Below are 19,185 nucleotides of genomic sequence, written 5' to 3'. Positions count from 1 at the left end.
GAAGCTGCACCTCTGCTCAGAGGTAGTGAGCATTCATCCAGGCTGCTGACAGCCATTTACTTATGGGGACTAGAGCTGCTTTTCATCCATTTGCAGCCAGGCAAGGAAAGCTGTGTTTCACACAGCTTTTTTTGCACCACAGTAGTGCAGTAAGACTACCCCAAGGCAGGGAACAGCATCAAGAGATGCATGGCAGAGGTGGCTGTGGGCACTGTCACTCCTCCCAACACCCATCCTTTCTGCCACCTCGCTGGCTATAATCCCTCTGTGCAGCTCCTTCTGATAAGGTATCACAAACCTGCACATGGAAAAAGTCTTCTGAGTGCCAGGGGTACTTCCTCTCGTAAATATCAGCTCTTTTTAACCCCAACAATGAGTAGGCAAGGAGAGACGGCAGGGCAGGAAAGTGGAATTACAACCCCAGTGAAATTAACATGAAAACTTCTGCTGTTGTTACGGGAACCAACAGTTCTGCACCGGAACTGCACGGTTTAAACTATATCCTTACACAGTATCTTTAGATGCCAAACTTTCTCATTCACCAGAAGAGTTTGCTTTTGCTCAACATGTCAGGTTTTCAAGTCTGTTGCACTGAATGGACAGAGCCCATGGTTAATAAAGACGGCAGAAATCAGCCTGACGTGTCCCTAAGCCTCTGTCTTCTTTCCAAGGCACTCCACTTACTTGCCAGGGAGTACTTCTCGTTCAGCAGGATCATTACACATCCCTCTATCTGCTCCATTACTTACTGGACTGGCACGTCCTGACATAGAGAGTTGCTGGCAATGCTGCTGCCTTCAGTCCTGAGCTCTCTAGAGGACACTGAAAGGCTCCTCAAGCAGAAATTCTGTGTGGGCTGGAGCTGTTGAGGCAGCACACTCCTTGGTTGGTGTCCCTTTTAGACAAAAAATATCTTACTTCTGGGCTGAAAAATCCCTGAGGAGCTTCCACAGCACAGCCCCAGCAGCAGCACCCAAAGCAGGTCACAACTTCATCCTCTTGTCTAGACACTGCCAACAAAGACATCAACCAAGTTTTATTCCAGCAAGGTCCCTGAGAGTGCTCAGAGACACATGCCTGGATCGATACAGGGCCAGTGTCTCCACCTCCCTTCAGGACCTGCAGGGCAGCCAATGCAGCATCTCCACCACAGGTAAACAAGTGTAAACACCGTGTACAGCAGCACTGCTCAGTTTATGGGCACATCTGATAGCAAAAAAGAAAAAAAAAAGAAAAGCACAGAAAAGTCCTATACTTATTTCAGGCAAGTCAAACGTACAAAGCAAGAATCCCCATCTCCTCTCTGTTTCTACAGAAGTTAAGTGGCACAGCTGGACACAAGAGAGCCCCCAGCAGAAGCTGATCTGCTGCAGCAGCACGCGGCTGAGGTCAGAGATAACACGCCCGGGCACCCGGCTAAGTTCACCAGCTCAAGCCATGTGCTGCACTAATTGCTGCTACAGAGCTTTCAGTTCAGACTTGAGTCCAACTACCTTCCGCAGAGCTTGGGAAATGTGAGTTGGCACCTGCCAAGAAAAAAAAACCAGCAACCTTCAAACTAGTTCAAGTTTCCCAACATAAGATAATGCCAGCTTAATTTTTCTTGCATAGATGTAGCATCACACCAGACTTTAAGGAGGGGAAAAAAAACCCAATCCAAGAAACACAACAGAAGTTAAATGATTCACATGTCAATATATTACAACCCAACTATTACTAAATCCATCTAAATGCAAGCCCACTGATAACAAGATTTGGAGAGCGTGCGTGTGCGCATATATATGTATATATACACATACATACATGGTAAATTATATATGAAGTTAACTTGATTTCATAGATTAGACACAAAGCTAATCAAACTGCTTTCTCAGCACTTAAGTCCACTATAATGCAGCATGTTTAACTTCACAGTTAGCATACAGCACCCATCCACAGGCAGGCACTATGGCGGGAACATGAGTTTACTGGGTCCTCTTCAAGGTTACCCTTTATTTTATTTCTTTGTTCTTTTTACTCTTTGTTTGGGCCTTGTCATAATCCAAACCCTTACCAACAAAAGCCAGTTTCTGCTCCCACAGAACCTGAGCACCAAGCACGCCGGTGTGTCCAAGCGGGAGTAAGGCAGAAAGGCAGCGGGATGCTGCTCCGCTGCCGCCACCAACTCATCGCCCAACTTCACCAAAAAACCCCGGAAAAGATGGAAAACTCCGAAGGGCCACGTGCAGATCCTAGCCTCACCTCGAGCACTTCGCCAGCCGTTTCCTGGATTTAACCCCAAAACGCGGGAACGCCGGAGCGCGTCTCCCACACTGCCCCCACCTCGGCAAGCCACAGACGCTCTGCACATCCCCGGGGGCTTCCCGCCGGTTCAGGGACAACGGGGCGCGGTGCAACAACGCCGAAGGCGTCTTTATTTCATCAAATGAAGCGCCTGAGTTTGATAGGGGTGACCCGGAGGCGAGGGGCACGTCGCGGCCGCGCTCCCGGGTCCTGGCCCCGGGTTGGCCCCGTCTTCCATCATCCCAGCTGGAAGCGCGCAAGAAGCGCGGGTTTGTCCTGCCGGAGGAGCGGGTGAAGGGGGAGGGGGTCACCCGAGTGAGCCCCGCGGGCGGGCGGGTGGAAGCTCCGCGGAGCCGCGCCGGGAGGAGGAGGAGCTGCGGGTGCACGGCCCCGCGGGGAGGGGGTGCGTGGGGACCCCCCCTTGCCACGCATCGCCACCGAGAGCGGCTGAAGAGGAAGCGCCGCCTCCGCGCGTTGTCCCCACGCGGGGAATGAGGAGACACCGGTCACACCGCCCCCCCCTCCCCGGCACCGGCGGGACCCGCCGCCACACTCCCGGCGCTTTCCCCTTCCCCCACGAAACCCTCCCGGAGCGTCAAAAACAAAAAGAACTCACCCCCCAAACCCACGAAAAAAGCCGAAAGCTAAACAAAAAAAAGGCGTGGGGGCAGCCCAAGCAGGCGTGGGGCCGCGGGCGCGGGCGGCACTCACCGCGGTCATGAAGCCGTGCGGCCGGCGGCGGACACAATATGGCAGCGGGGGGATGTGTCAGGGAGCAGCTGCTCCCTGCGCAGCGGCGGCGGCACCGCCCTCCCGCTCCCCATGGCAACCGCGAGCAGGCACGGCCCCCCCGCCGCCGCCGCCTCCTTCCCGACCGCCTCCCCTCGCTCCCGCCCTCCCCCGGCGCCGGCACCGCCTCTGGCAGCGCCGCTGCCGCTGCGCGCCCGCTGGGGCCGTGCGGGCTGTGAGCGGCTCCGCGTCCCGCCCCGAGCGTCCGCGCCGCCTCGGAAAAGTTTCCCTATCCCCCCAGAAATAGCACAATTTCAACATTTTAAAAATTTAGAAATAGAAATACATAAGCCCCCCGTGTAGTTTCACTTCCCTTTCCTCACCTTCTTTATATATATATGTATTTTTTTTTCTTTTCTTTTTTTTGTCCTCTTAACAGAAAGGAAGCCACGGTTGTGTTTGCCCTGCCTTGTAGTGCATTGTCGTCGACTCGTGCTTTCGGCTTTCACCTTTTCAGGGCAAGAACTCGGCTGTTTGCTCAGCAGGGTTGGACAGCCCTGCACGCACTTGCAGTTTTACAACATCATAAAGAGGACCTCGGGAAGTCACATGCAGGGAGAAGTCTTGTTTTAGAGCTGATCTTCCACTGCAAGAAAAGTTTGTTCACTTTCCCAAGGCTTCCTCACCTTCTGGATACAGCTTATGCCTGCCTTACGATGACTTGTGGTAATTTTATTTATAAGGAACGATGGGAATGCGTTTCAAGGAAATTCCCCCCACTCTACGTTAGGAGGAACCAGTGATTGGGGGTTTTTTTCTTATTTGAAACAATTTCAGAGAACAAGCTCTTGGTTTTTTTAAGAGTGAGGATATATCAGGCTCAGGGTTATAGGAGGCAGAATATTCTCCCAAGGGCAGAGGATCAAATCCAGTGGCAGGGAGGCTCCTTCTGCTGCACCATGAAGCATGACCAGCTTCAGAAACAAGAGCCCAGCCACAGAGTTCTGATCAGAATAAATTATTCTCTGCAACTTTCATTTAGCTCCTACCTAATTTCCACCGATTGGACACGTTATGATTCATTCAACCTTTTCTTTTTCCTTTTACAGCCTCAGAACTTAGCCAGGGCCTTCCTACCCTCTCAGCAGACAACAGAAGTGCACTTGTATTAATTATGTATTGCTAAAGCCATCTAATGCTGAAAGCATCCTCCACTCCCAAATCATTAAAAATAGAGCTAGCACTGCTGGTATCAGCAACGCTTTGCCTGTAAGAGGCTCTTTTGCCTGAATTCCTATCCCTCTGAAAGGGCACATCAGCATGCCTTGTGTGCCTTCCACACCTCAGCTGCCTCGGCAGAGGGAGGAGCAGGGCCCAGCAGAGCACTGTTTGCCCGTTGGGATCAGGGTGTGTTGCTTTGACTTTTGCCCAGCTAGGCGGCAACCTGAAACAGAGACGTTTGAATCCAGAATCCCTCCAGCTTCAATTTGTTACGTGGAAGGTTCTGTTTGGGCCACCAAAGGTGGTATCTATTCTCAACCTTTGATTGCTTTTACACCTTGGCCTTTAAAGTGTGTCTGCTCACAGGTTCTTTCCACTTACCCCTTAAAAATGTAATCTGAGTTCAGTAGGAACACATGCTCTCTCCCCCTTTATAGTTTAGTGGAAAAAAACCACCACAAAACCAAACAAGAATTAAAAAGATAAAAGCTGTAAGTGCCCTGAAGTTGACACCCCCTCAAAGAAACAAAAATAAAATTTGGCCTTTGAACCAGCACTTTATTTAAACCAACTTGTAGCACAACACTTCAAATAAAATAAAGGGTTTCTACACCTCCTGAAAAACATTGTCACCTTTATCTTCCTCAGCCCTCTCTACTTCCCAGCATACCCATCCTAGGTCTTTTTGGCTTTAAACCATACTACATTTTTCCAAATCTACCAATTTTTTATCAATAAAGACAGTAACCAAGGTTTGAGGTTTTCTGGAGCACCTTCGGCATCTCCCTCTTATCTCCAAGTTCAACCACAGTCAGCTTCACTGTGAAGCCTGCAAACTCACCAGTGGCTGCAGCAGTGCATCTGGGACCAGGGACAAAAGAAAGTCCAGCCTCTTAGAGAGGATTAAACTTTCTGCTTCATGTTGTATTCATCCCCATGAGGCTCAGTAGGCAAAGTTAAGCCTCCCAGCAGTGCATGTATAGTTGCAGTGCTGCAACAGCTTTTCTGTGCAGGGTTAGAGGAACTGTAGCCAGCCCAGCCTAGTGGGGTGCAGAGAATTTTTGGGTCATTAAGAGTATACTCACACCTCTCCTGATGTTTGCCTGTCCCTACCTGTACTGATTCCTGACTAGCAACCTCAGTCAGCATCAGGATGCCTCACTTAGTGTCCAGGCGGGTACTAGATGATGAAGGGAACTGTGTTTGCTCAGTGTCCGCACCGAGTCTGATCCCTGCTTCCTCACAGTGATCCAATTTCCCGGCTGAACACTGCCTGCGATTAGTGAGAGCAAGAGGGAGCAGGTGGTGGAAGGCTGGGAGCGATGGCATCGGACAGAGCCAAGGCCACCGGTGTCATCCTGCCGTGCATTTGATCACCTCCCAGAAGCTGGAGAGCCACAGCGTGGAGAATGCCCTGCCAAGGTGTTTTGTGCAGGATCTCTGAAAGCTGCTTGCTGCCACATTTCAGACTGAAGGCATTAAGTCATTTTTTCCTGCAGTGTCCCCTGTCCCATGATGGAGGCCTGTGGCTGCTGGCAGTCTGAGACCTCCTTGGTGTCCCTCATGTGCCATCTTAGTTTTCTACTCAGAACAGCAGAGCTACTGAGAGAAACCTACAGCAAAACAGCAACCACGCAAAGCAGAACTCATCCAATAAATATGACAAGGACATGGTGCTATTTTCCAACACAGACCTTTAAAATAAGTGGGACAAACATTAGTCATGGGTGGGTCCCCACACAGTTCCCCAGGATGTCCATGTGGCACCTCCTGCAGCCCCCCCACAGCAGGAGGAGTGGGGAAGATGGGCGGCAGAGGACGAGGAGGTGCTGAGGAGGTGGCAGGAGGTGCCCTCCACCCTACCCTTGTTACCTCCTGCTTTTAGCCAAGACAGACTTACAGAGGCTGCTGGTGCCTCCTGACCTGGCTCTAGGCTGTCCTTGAATGTCTGGCTCACTGAAGGACAGCTGTGCCTGCTTTGCCAAGGCAGCTGTCATCACTGCAGCCCTCCTTCCTGCCTCCTGCGTGGTTTCTACCAGAGGCTGGCTGTCCTCTCCCCTTCAGGGCACAGCCATGGTTCTGGGTGTCTTGCCATCACCACAGGTGGTTGAATGCAAGAAAACAAATAAAAACTTGAAGTGTTTTTTGTTGTTTGGGTTGTTTTCTGCTGTGTGCAGGAAATTGGCCCTTCCACCTCTCCGATGTCAGGGTCAATATCTGCAGATCCCCACTTTTATTTCAATGCAAGATGTGGATGGAGAAGGGCATCCTGGGAGAAGGCTCTCTGAGCACAGAAGACAGTCATCCAAAGCTGTTATGTGGTGGACAAGCCCATGTCTGGGCCTCCTGGCAGTTGCGATTTCCTTCTCCTGAGAGGAGAGCGCACGGTGGGGATCCTCCAAGGGACTCATCAGCTGGCCTGTGCCACCCAGCACCATGAAAGCACCTCCTCACCCAAGCTGTCATCTAAAGCTCAGTGCATGTTCAGTGCTCTTAGGTTGCACCCAAGAGTGTGGAGAGCAGGGAAGGGCAGGAGGGGAGCTGCTACAAAGCAGAGAGGTGGGTACTGGAGGTGCAATGCCATGGGTGTGTGCTATGAGAGCCAGTGAGTCCCAGTTACTGTGCTGGGATTTCTGCCACACATGTGAACAGCCAGAGTGTCTCAGCACTTCTCCTCATGACCACAAGCCCTTTGATCCTGGTGACCTACACCTGGTGTATCACCCTGTAAAAAGCTGGCATAAGAGTTTATCAGTTTAATCCATCCAGGAGTAGCATCATCTCTTCCACGTGAGCAAACCAGGCTGTTGTTCACGGCTCTGGCTAACTTTTCTTTCTGCTCAGGGATGCTGTGAGAGAAATGCTGGCCCAGCACTGGCTGGACACCTGCTTCTTCTAGGAATTCTTGTTGCAAGCAGCCTTTCTGATTTACATTGACAGCTATGTTTGAAGTAATAACTTCAAAGGGACTTCCTATTTCTCCAGGTTGGTGTGCCTGCCTACTCAGCTCCCACACTGTAACTTTCTGCTCGCGGTTTCTATCTGGCAATGTCTCCTGCTTTGCTGTCTCCTGGCACCAGCCTAGTTTAGATTTGATCTCTTCCCTTGCCCTAGGCAAAGCCATGAGGGACACTGTGCGGTGTGTGGTTTGCAGCATTTCTTCTTCCACCATCCTGCTGCCTGCCACATTTGCTCTCTCTCAACTCTTTCTATGTCCTGAATGGGAGTCGGTGCTGAAGTTCGTTCTTGTTGTGGCTATATACAGACAGGTCTACAGTCATTCATTTTAGGGACTGAATATGCCCTCAGCTTTTTCCTTTACTCCTGAACACCTCTTCCTATGACTGAGGGTCTGTTAACATCTGCTGACACCTACCTTTCTATGAACATCTCACCAGTGTAAATCCAGACCTCAGACAAGCAGGTATAAAGGAAGTTGAAGGGGTAATGTTACCTGTAAAAATTAATATTTAGATGATTTCTCAACCATACAACCACTGATTGGAAAAATATGCAGTGCTGGTTGCAGTATTCCTCCCACACCACATGTCACTTGTCAAAGAACGGAATTAAATGTCTTGAATTACCATCAAAACATTAAGACTTTTCAATATTGGATCTCCAAAAATGTTTTCAGAGCTAAGAAGTTACCTTTATTAGAAAGAGCCTGAGAATACTGCTACTCTGGGAAACACTTTGAGTGGGAATATCAATCCTAATTGCACCTGGTTGTGTGGTATAGCTTATGCTAGCTCAGTAAATGATGTAAGCCTAAACTTGCATAAGATGGCTCTGCAAAAACAGAGTAGTGAATATTTTTTCCAGTTTAGCTGCGTAACTGGAAGGTGACTTTTTTTTTTTTAAATTTTCTAAATAATACAGCTGGAAAATACACACAAGGAGATCAGACAAGATGCAGTCCGGTTTGAAAGATTTTGCATAAGAACTTACTCAAGAATGGACAAATCAATCATGGAGCAAAGCAAATGTGGTGAACCTTAGCAACATGTCATATATTTAGCACTGTCACCTATTTACTCTTAACCAGGAGGAAGTTTGTCTGTAGACTTGCTATCCTCAACAAAAGATGAGGAATAAAATCAGCATCTTTACAATTGGAAAGAATTTTGCATTGCTGAGAGGTAACTTACCTCCCTCTCCTTATGGGTAATACAATACCTTACAGAAAATAGTAGCAATTTCCTAAATAAGACCAAGTCAATTGTTTTTGTTGTGCACAAACAAAAAGATTCATGCCTTTTAGTATCTAGCCCACTATGTAACGTGCCAGGCTGAATTACCCAGAGATACTTTGTTTTGAAAGGAGTGCAGAAATCCTGCAGGTTTAATTGCCAATAAATCAGCATGACCTCCACTCCCTGACACTTTTTTTTCACAATGATCTTTTCAAGCAGAAAATGAAGAGACTGATTTTTACAGTGTGTGCATACTGCCTTTGGAGAGATAAGAGCAATGACACACAGGCAGGTTCCTCCATTAAAAGCTATCCTAGATAATGAAGGACTCAATCAATGGTGTGTTCTGTTTGCTTTCTGCTTATTTTCACCTTGTGTTATGGCACTCTCTTTTTGTTGTGATTAGGAGAGTACTTGCTTGTTTAACAATTGGCTTTCAACTTGTATTCGCCAGTACTTGAAATGAATTTACTTGTGGTTCATTTTTATGCTGATGCTTAAAATTTTAAGACAAATGGCAGTAGTTCAAATTCTGATCTGAGGTTAAATATCTGACTAAGGACGTGGCAGCTTGAAGAGAGCTTGAGTACTTTTAAAAGAAACTATTTTGATTTCAATGCAAAATACTCATTATGGTGCCTCTCAGTAACAAAGTTTTATGGTTTTGCATTACTATTCAAAAGAAAAGGTAAGATTTAAAGCCCAATGAAAAACCTGAAAGCTACCCCCCAATCTTCCTGAACGTTGTAAGCTTTACTTCTCATACCAGCTTTTGCTTAGCCTATCTTTAATACAAATATCTTCAAGCATTTACAAGTGCTTAAAGCTTCAAAACACCAACTGAGGCAGCTGGTTATTATAATCTCCTCTAATATAGATGGCTTCATACAGGGGGGGACTGGGAGGGGAATAGCATCTCATCATTGTACAGTGGTGGGCTGGGGTTCAGCATCTCTGAAATAATCCCCAGAGAGATTTGCTTTCGTCTTGCCATCAGGATGTGTTTTGCCTGAATTAGGAACAGCACAGAAGAGCTGTGGCTCTGCTGTCGGATGTTTTTGGACTCATGTTATGGGTGATGCCATCCTCATGTTCAGCAAGAGGAATGCACAACCTTTCCAGGGCTGGGAGGACAGCTTTGGGACATACTGTCCGAGCACTTACCAACTGAGGAGCACCTGGCATGAGACAAAGCAAGACAATGATCAGCGTACCAACTCCTTGCATCTTCCTGGGTACTTTGTGCAATGCTGTCCTGGTTTCAGCTAGGACAGAGTTAATTTCTTCTCAGCAGCTGTTGCGGTGCTGTGTTTTGGATTTGGAGTAAGAACGGTGTTGATAACACACTGATGTTTTGGGTTTTGCTAAGTCGTGTTTCTCCTAAGTCAAGGACTCTTTCCTTGTCTTTCATTCTGCCAGTGAGGAGGTACCCAAAAAAACCTGACAGGGAGCATAGGTGGGACAGGTGACCTGAACTGAACAAAGGCATATTCCACACTATAGAACATCATGCCCAGTATATAAATTGGGGGGAGTTACCAGAAAGAGGGAACGATCTGGGTTCAGGAAGGGGGGATCTGGCATCTGTCAGCAGGTGGGGAGCAATTGTGTTGAGCATCACTTGTTCTTTCCCTTTTTATTATCATTATTGTCATTTACCATTGTTACTGAATTTCACTTTATTTTTGATTATTAAACTGTTCTTATCTCAGCCTGTGAGGTTTACTTTGATTCTCTTCCCCATTCCACTGGGGTGGGGAGGGGGGAGAGAAGGGGGTTGAGAGAGCAGCTGAGTGAGAGTGGCTTAATGTCCAGCTGGGCTTAATCTGCAACCGAAGCTTTTATGTCAAGAGATTGCTGTGGAGTTATGCCATCACTGGTATCAAAGCATTGACTCAGGCAGTACAAGTTACCAGTTCCAGTGACTTCATGATATGATAAGACCTCATGAGCTGAGTAGTGTGGAGTTCTGATCCTTCCTGTCTAGGGCCAATATGGTTTCAGACTCCAGGTGCATTGAAAATTATGGGTTTGCAGCCTGCTTCAGCAGGGAATTTACCCTTTGTCTGAATCTTCCCCATTCCTGAAGTTGCTTGATAATCTCTGTATAAAAGAGAAACTCAGGAAATGTGGTCCTTGTATGAGGTAAATAGCAATGGCTGGTTTGGTACAAACCAATTCTCAATGAATTTTTCAAGCAAGCTAAGAAATCAAGTGAAAAGTCACTGCCTGCTCCAGTCAACGATTTCAGACAGGCTTCCTGCCTGGAAATGTTGGAAAGATAATGGTCAAGGATCTTGTGTCTGGTTGCTGCACGGTCTCTGACAGTCAAAATCACATTTTTGTTAAACTTTCTTTTTCAGGGGATGAACGCTGAAACCATTATCCCCACGTGCTGGGGGCTGGCATGGCTCCTGCCAGCTGTGTCTGAGGGGCTGACCTGGAGAAATGAAATGAAGGCATGCCAAGTAGATAAAGATATTGACCTGTGACATTGCCATCACTCAGAATATAAAAGGCACAGGAGAGAAGGGTGATTGAAATGGCTCCTTTATTTTGTAGACAAAAAATACTATTTCATTCTCTCATTGCCTGGGCAGGATGTGCTAGGCAGAAGGATCAACTGTGTTGAAACTCCTGGCTATGGAATAAAATTTGTCCTCTTCAGTGCACTGATGCTGTGTGTAATCTCATGAGTCAGAGCGGGAGATGGATGAGGTCTTGGAAAACAATCTGGACTCAGATGTCCTGTTGGTTATGGTCTTATTTGGAGAGAAGAAATTCTATTCAACACCAGCTGGTGCATTTCTCTGTGGCATTCAGGAAGGTGCCTTCCCGTTGATTAAGGGCAGCATAATGATCATGCAGCATTTTGTGTGGTTGATATATTCATGTACTTACTGCAGCCAGCAAACCGTATGCCACTAATGGTCCTGGTTGAGTGTAGGAAGCCTTTTCTCTGGAAGCCAGTCCTTCTAGGCACACTCACAATACCCATCACTCATGGATTATCAAGGTTTTAATCCACTTCACTATCAAAGTACCAACAGCTGGCTTGCCAACATTAAGCCTGTGGATCACGGATGTGCCAGGTATCTGAGTTAGTCGTGCCAGTAATGACTGGTGGTATAGACCTCTACACAGACTGGCACATCCTGCTGGGGAATGGCCCTTGAGATGCTCAAGTGGCATCTCCACCCTTCAGCTGGGTGGCTTTGGCAGCTGCCACAGCTGAAGCAAGGCTGGCAGGTCCCTCTCAGCACAGGAAGGTGCAGCACAGCATCTCTCAGACTCATATCACCATGGCATCCAGCTGCAAGCAGCCAATGGAAGCTCCCCAGGGATGTTTCCGTTTGTGAATGGGAATTTACAAACTGCTAAAAAGCAGACGAAATAGAGGATGGGCTGAACGTTGGAAGGACAAAAAGCAATTCTATGCAAAGCCATGTGTCCGCACATGTCCATCTAGAAAATGTCCTGATCCCCATCTGAGGCTGGTTTTAGTCAGGAACCAAAGAATAGTCATCCTGCCTCTCCTTCCCCGGGTTATTATTGTTGGCTCTCTTTTGGGGCAGACAAAACTTTGGTGTCCAGTTAAAGATAGTCCTTAAACCCTTTGTTTTATTCACCAAGAACAGTCTGTGTTGAATATGCAATGGAGAAAATCCACAAAAATGCTGTTTGAGATTCATTTATGAGCCTGTCATTGCCCTAAGGGGGCTGTTTTGACCAGAGGTGCTCAGCGCAGGAATGAGACCACAGAGTTCATTAAAATGTCAGGAATTAGCAGTGTATATTCCCCACATTCTGTTACTTACTTTTCATTTGTACTTTAAAAAAAAATGAAGTGTTTTACCCTTGTTTGAGATCTGTCAGGGGAAAAAAGAACAGGATTGAATCAGAGATCAAAGGCAAATATAAAAATTAGAGCTCAGATGCAAATGCATGTGATAACTTGGATATGCCTGATCAGGAGCTCCCAAGCCCAATCCAGGGTAGGAGAGGGGACAGGGTGGGAAGAGACACAGACTGTCGTCCTGTGCATAATCTGCAAGGAATGCCGGTTTTAAGAGGCCACTTTGCACAGAGTTGGTGCCAAAGAGGAAGACCCAATACCACATCCCAGTGAGCTTGGTCTCTGAGCTATGGATTTCTCCACATCTTATCTCCAATGTCTTCAGAAAAAATAGTTTCATGACAAATATTGCTTCTATATCCTTGGGAAAAAGTTGTGGGTTTATGACCAGGATTTCCTTTTCTTTTTCCAGTGCAAAATTAGGTTTTGGCCAATGAAGCTGCCTGATGAGTTTTGGAGAGCTGGCGTTGTGTCTTCTGTACCTGCAGCTGCTGGTGGGGAAGTTCTGCACTCTGACTTTGACAGGCTGTAACAGCCTTGATGTCCTAATCTTTCTTTCACCTGTAAAAACCTAAATAATTCAGAGCTGTCTAAAACTTAAAACTATCCTGGAGAGAAAAGTTTTCTCTATCTTCTGCCAGTCCCAAGGCTTGAGATGATCCAAGGTGGAATTAATATTCCTTCGATCTCTCTACTGCCATATATCAGATTCCCCTAAAATGACTGTAATCAAAACACTTATCACTGAACATTACACTTAACAAGCAATTTCCGCATTTGCATGTAGCATTGGTTACCACTCAGCAGCAGTTTACATCTCTGTAATCATTGCAAGGAATTTTCTCCATATGCCCCTGAAAATATCCAAGCTGATGTTCCTGAGCTGGACTGTTTAACTTATTCAGGGTTACCCTGGCTTTCAGAAACACTATGAGCTACTGATTGTATTCCACGTCTACATTTTCTTTCTCTTTGGAAGCTGAGATTATTGTATATATGTGTGTGTGTGTGTATATATTTTTTTCTGTATGTGTGCATATATGTGTATTTTGTATACACACAATTTAACTGCATATATGTAATTGAACTGTAAGATTATACTAAATATTCAGTATAAATCCACTTTGTTATACGTGTGCATGGAGTTCAGCAAAAGAATGGGCCAAGTTCAGGTTAGAATATCTGGGGGTTCAAAAAGGTCAAGAAGAGTAGTGACAAATGGCTGGGCTTAAGCACAGTAATCCTCATGTGAGTAAATTTTCTGGGATTTTCCTGGGCATCTTGCTTGGTTCAAGATAACAGAATCTGCCTCGGAGCAATTTCTTTCTTTTCTGGAGTCTGCGAGAACATCTCCAGTTGGGTGCACAAAATCAAAAGCACCTTCTGCACACCTATTTCCCATATTTGATAGGGACTGCCTCTGCCAATGCAACAGGAGAGGCTTTCCCTGCCCCTTCCAAGGAGGCAGAAGGGACCAGAGTTCAGGCTCCAGAACCTTTTCGCCCAGTCAGCCTAAGCCTGTGGTCCTGGGATGGTTACTGGAGAACCTTCTGGAGGACTTTCCCCCTGGGACTGGAGCAGTTGCTATAAAACCCATTGTAACCCAGCTGCAGAGAAGCAGCCACCACTGTGGCCCCACTCTGCAGAGCACCTGCACTTCCTGGCAACCCTGCTGGCAAACCTGCAAGCTCTGCCTGTTCAGAGCATTGTTCCCTGCCTCATTCTCTGTTGTATCTCTCTTCTGAAACTCACTCCTGATTTACAGCAGCACAGCTTGGACAGTGTAACTTAGATCAAAATCAGGCTCTGAGGCATGCACCAGCTATTCACTTCCATAGACAATTACACTTTATCACCAGAAATCTTTAGATTCATATGATTTGGAGAGTTATTGAGAAATCAACAGGCCTTGGTACTACAGCCCACTGGAGGGCTGTGCTGTGGGCAAAGAGAGGAGGACTTTCTTAGACAGTGCCTGTTAAGCTTCCTGAACTATAAATGCTTCTGACATGCACATCTGTGCAACAGCTGGCAGGGATTACTGCCTGGACCCGACTACAGCTGTCCAATGGGCTCATACATTCTGGTATCTGCATGGAGATAGACTCTGTCATAGCTGAGGATGCATCTATTTCTGTTTAATCCACACATAAAGGACGTTGCATTAACAAAATTGCATTATTTGCCTTTCTTGAGAGGGCCCAAGGCCTCCAGACATTGCAGGTGCCTTGGCCAAAACCTGGGGGTGGAGGAAAGCCTCCAACCCACGTGGAAAGCACACACTCATCCTGAGAGAGTCAGTGGGGAGATGGGAGCCTGATGAGAAACATGATGAGAAACAAAATAAAATGCAAATCATCGTTAACGTTTCATGTTACGTTGTTTGACATCCGTTCTGGCACTGACCCCTTTGTCTGAGACAAAAACATCAGACAAACTCAGGAGACAGAGAGAAAAACAAGTTTTTGTAATTATCCACAATGTACATGCATTTAATTCTCACTGAACTGATGTCTTGCTCAAATCAGTTTTGACTTGGAAACATGGAACAAGATCATCAAGAGGACCAAATTAATTATCCCACTGGCATGTCTGAGGTGGCATGAAACAATGCTGTTGTTTTTCCTCTTTACTGCAACTTGGATTTTGGAGCTTCAACCAATCTAAATGAAGCGTAGAAACCGCTTACTTGAGGGTTCATTTGATTATTCTAGGAACTCATGAAAGGTAAGTTAGACAAACCAAGTTTATAATGCATAACTTCTAACCTAGAGAAACATAGCATGAGTAAAATTACAATGAATGTAGGGCTAGGCTTTAGTGTAGAACTTTAGTTCTAGATCTATAACTACACCCACCAGCAGTAAGCAGTTCTGCTCTTTTAACTTTGAAAGATCACATCTAATTAATTAAGATAAGGAATTTACTTAATGTTTAATAAAAAAAAGCCAGTTAAATAATATTAAAACTTATTTTTGGTGTTATTCACTGTTCCTATACCCACAGGTTTGAGCCACCCATAAGGCAATCCATCCAAATCAATCACCAACAAAGCATTTCATGTTGCCAGGGATCCACACAAGAAGGCAGCAGTGTTGCCCCAAGCCCTCCTGTTCTGAAGACTAAATTGTTGAGCATGCAAATGCAGTAATTTGTCCTCTGCAGAGGCAGGACCTCAGCAAGAGGTGATTTCTGTGATCCTGTGAGCCACCATTCAGAGGCTGTGTTTTGTTCCCGAAAGCCACCAATGAGCTGACAAGGTGGCCACGGTCACTCCAGACAAGGACCCGTCTGGCCCATAATTCTGCACCCAGCCATGGCCAGAGGTCAACAGCAGGGGGAGGGCAGGAGCAGCACAAGTGTACGTGATCCTCCTGTCCCTAATATTCTCCCAACCTCTCCTTCACTCAGCTCGGGGGCTTCCAGAGCCTGCTGCACTTTGTCATTCAGTAACCAAAGGGTCTCTCCTCCAGGCACTTTGCCATCTTCCCTTTGAACTCATGAAACACCATCCAAACACCACCCTTTAGAAAAGGCTTACTGAGGTCCTCAGGTGCACCATGACAAGGCTGCTTTCATGGAGCACCATCTCCTTTTGTCCTGACCCTGGTTTACTTGTTTACCTCCCTATAATTCGGTAGCAGCCAAGGAGAGGTCACCCCGTTCCCTGTACAAAATTCCAACATCTCTCTTCGTAAAGGCCATCTCTGTGTGACAAAGGCTGGCCAAGGATACTGACAATAAAGTACTCTGATCCAGAACAAACTTTTGCCCTTTAACAGAGGGGAGCTAGGATGGATGGATTGCCTAAGAGATGGAGGCAGGTGGCCATGCCAGGGAGCAGCTTGGTGGTAGAAGACGTGACCCAGCGCCGAGGGTCCATGACCAGATGGGGGGATCCAGCAGGCACATGAGGAGCAGCCAGGGATGGGAATGGGGTGCATGGGGATCCCAGGAGCCAGGCAGCGGGTGCAGTCAGGGCCCTGACAGCCAACAGCACGGGCCAGACACACTGCTTAGGGGGTTTTGGCTCGTTTTCCACCTTCGAGAGGAAGGAGGCTGTGACAGGAAAGTAGGAATTAATCTCCTGGCTCGATCTCAAAGTCCAGTCTGTTCAGCAATTCTGATGCAGACTAGTGTTGGACGCTTCCCAGGGTGTAGAAAAACCTGTGTTTTTCATCCCAACACCAGGAGTTAAACACTGGCTTCCAGGACGCCATTCAAGAGCTTTTTCAACTTTATTCTCATTTGGTTTAGCAACAACAATAGTAAAGCTGGGTATTCCTGATTGCACCCGCTCCCCTTTGAGAACGGGAGGCAATAGGAAAGCGGAACTGGAAACGATTCCTGTGGCTAAAATCTGCAGAACAGAGGTGAACTGTTGGCTGAGCCAACGCGGGCTCATACAGATATCTGAGAGTGTTCTGGGCAGGAAAATTCTTCATCTGGGAAACAGGAAGACCCCCCAAAAGGCATTAGCAAACATTTTTTAACTTCCTGATCACATAGCTGTGTTTACACCACCCGCGTTATTTATTGGCCATGTGCTTGACAAGCACTTACCATGAGGAATACTAATTCAAGGTGGCAGTAAATTTCAGGAAGACAAGCAATTTTCAATCAACATTTTTTCAATTAACTTATTTCCAGGCTTACCAAAACACTGGGACCTGCTTATATGGAGATTTGTATGGTAAATAATTTACTTTGTCCATGCTTTTGTTTCAAATATATAAAAGAAACACTTCTGTTTAGTTTTCTACTAAATCCAAATGATATTTCCATAAGCTAATGAATAGTATCACACCTTTATATACTTGCTGTTTTTCTGATTTCTATGTCAGAATGTCTTTATATGAGACCTGAAGGGAATAATACCACTTGCTTCGACCCTGCAGCCAGTTGCCAAAGGAATGTATAGTGAGAATAAAGCCAATTAGGTATTAAGATGGCCTCTCCTGTTCTTCCAGAAACGCTTTTATATCCATACCAAACATTTCTGACTCTCAAGTCAGTTGTAGCTGCACTCATTGTTTTTCACAGCTTCCCAAAAGTGAACGACACAGCAACTGGGGCTGGCCCCAGTTTGGGGGAGCAGGAGATGAATTTGTCAGTCAAACGGCCAGAGTTACAGAGATTTTGGAAGCGTGGATCAAATCCCTGTCCACGGCGCATCACCACCTCCAACTGAGATCATCACATGGAATAGATTGATGAGGACACAGCAAAATCAATCCCCTGTATGCCATAAAAACCTATGGGCACGTGCAAGGACACGTGTGATGTGCTATTTCACAAAACTGCATTTATGCATGACGGTAGATTCCTCTGCTTATGTAATCATTGTATTGGCATTCACTGCAGCCTACTTGCAGGAGCATATTTTGAATTTTCAAAGCATTGCTAAGCTGGCAGGTGCTGTGTGAGTCAACATCGAACTACAAAATTGTATGTGAAGGATGTCCTATCACACGTGAAAATCAGTGCTGTACAAGGACATGAAAAAGCCTTTACAAAGTTTAAGTTAAGTACACTTAATTAAAATTAATTATGGCAATGATCTCAGACTGGATGCAATCATAGCCGATGACTTTGTTTAAAAAATGTGGTGAAAGTTCAAAGTGCAACCCTGAGTTTTAACCACTGGAGATGTCCTTTTGCTTGTTTTTGCAATCAGACTTTCAGCTTCTCAGGAAGTCCCTGAAGCTTTGCTGTTGCTGATCATGTAAACATTTTTTACATTTATATATTCATTACTCCCTATAATAAAAAAGCAAAGTGAGGGTGGACGAGCTGTAAAGGATTACACATATCCAGGCTTTTTCTGGTTGATATCATGCATTCTTGCCATGCAGAAGGACACCAGGTCAGTGCCTCACACTCTGCCACACTGAGCCACCCAGGAAGAAATGCACCAGACACCAAGGTGGTTAATTAAAAACACTGTCTTTGGTGCTCCAGCTCTGTGCCCTCAGCTCTTCCCTTGGGCCTTCACTGTCCCTTTCTGAAAATACAGGAAACATGTTCCTGGGAGCAAATGACAGCACTCAGGCTGGGTACAAGCAAGCCAGGCTGCAGGTCACCATTTTTGACCTGGGAAAAAAGGGAAATTTCTTCTGCTGATGGAACTGGTTCAGCTCCATTGAGCTCATTAGGAGGATTTGTGTTTGCATCAGCTGCACATCTGTCTCCCAGCTTCCTTTGCTTACTCCTTCCATGGGTGAAGGGGTCTGAAAAAGAGCCCCAGAATGTCACTCTGAGAGTCTGTTTTGATGCAGGGACGGGCAGGGCAGAGTCACTTGAGTGTGACAAACCAGGCGTAACATCAACACTATCGACGTGCATCGGGCCTGCTTTCAGCCACAGCACCCCTGAGCCACCACAACCTCGCCAGCACCAGCACCAGCACTGCTGAGAGTGTAGCTGGGGAACAACAGGCTCACAAAGAGAAACAAGGCTGGCCTTGCTGTGCGTTATCCAAGTCCCTCTCTTTAGGGGATATCACATGTACAAATCCAAGACACTGAACTTGATGGCAGATGGGAACTTTGCAGTTGGACTCTGCAGAAAAGCAATTAGGTCATCAGTGTAAATTAGCTTCATTTTATTTATCCAGGAAACATCAGGCTGATGCAAGTCCCATGATTTTGCTACTTAGAGCTGCTTTCTGGTTACCGTGGTGGGTACATTCTCCATTATGTTTCTTCTGAGTTTTCCTGCTCTCTTTTCCCTTTACCCATGTCTTGCAGAATGTTGTGCTGGCTATCAGCATTTAGTGAGCTACAAAGAAACAAAAGGGTAAACTTCTCCCATGAGAATTAAACCCAAACACAGCAGAAGACTGTTTAGCAACTTTATGAAGAGCAAGGGAAGACAGCAGGGCTCCTGAAACACCTCTGT

General features: G+C 46.4%; 1 protein-coding gene across 3 annotated transcripts in view; it reads right to left on the bottom strand.

Annotated features, from left to right (window-relative positions):
* The window catches only part of FOXN2 (forkhead box N2), a 30,618-nt gene extending 27,525 nt beyond the window's left edge, over nt 1-3,093 (bottom strand). For 2 of the 3 annotated variants that reach the window (XM_039569371.1, XM_039569373.1), the window contains exon 1: nt 2,995-3,093. The gene's annotated coding sequence lies outside the window, so the exon portion shown is untranslated. The other variant, XM_039569372.1, reaches the window with a different exon arrangement.
* Between the last annotated feature and the right edge of the window lie 16,092 nt (nt 3,094-19,185).

This window comes from Corvus cornix, chromosome 3, assembly GCF_000738735.6.
Source record: "Corvus cornix cornix isolate S_Up_H32 chromosome 3, ASM73873v5, whole genome shotgun sequence".
NCBI classification, from domain to species: domain Eukaryota; kingdom Metazoa; phylum Chordata; class Aves; order Passeriformes; family Corvidae; genus Corvus; species Corvus cornix.
Note: the sequence above shows the minus strand (reverse complement) of the source record. Positions and strands in the feature narration are given on the sequence as shown.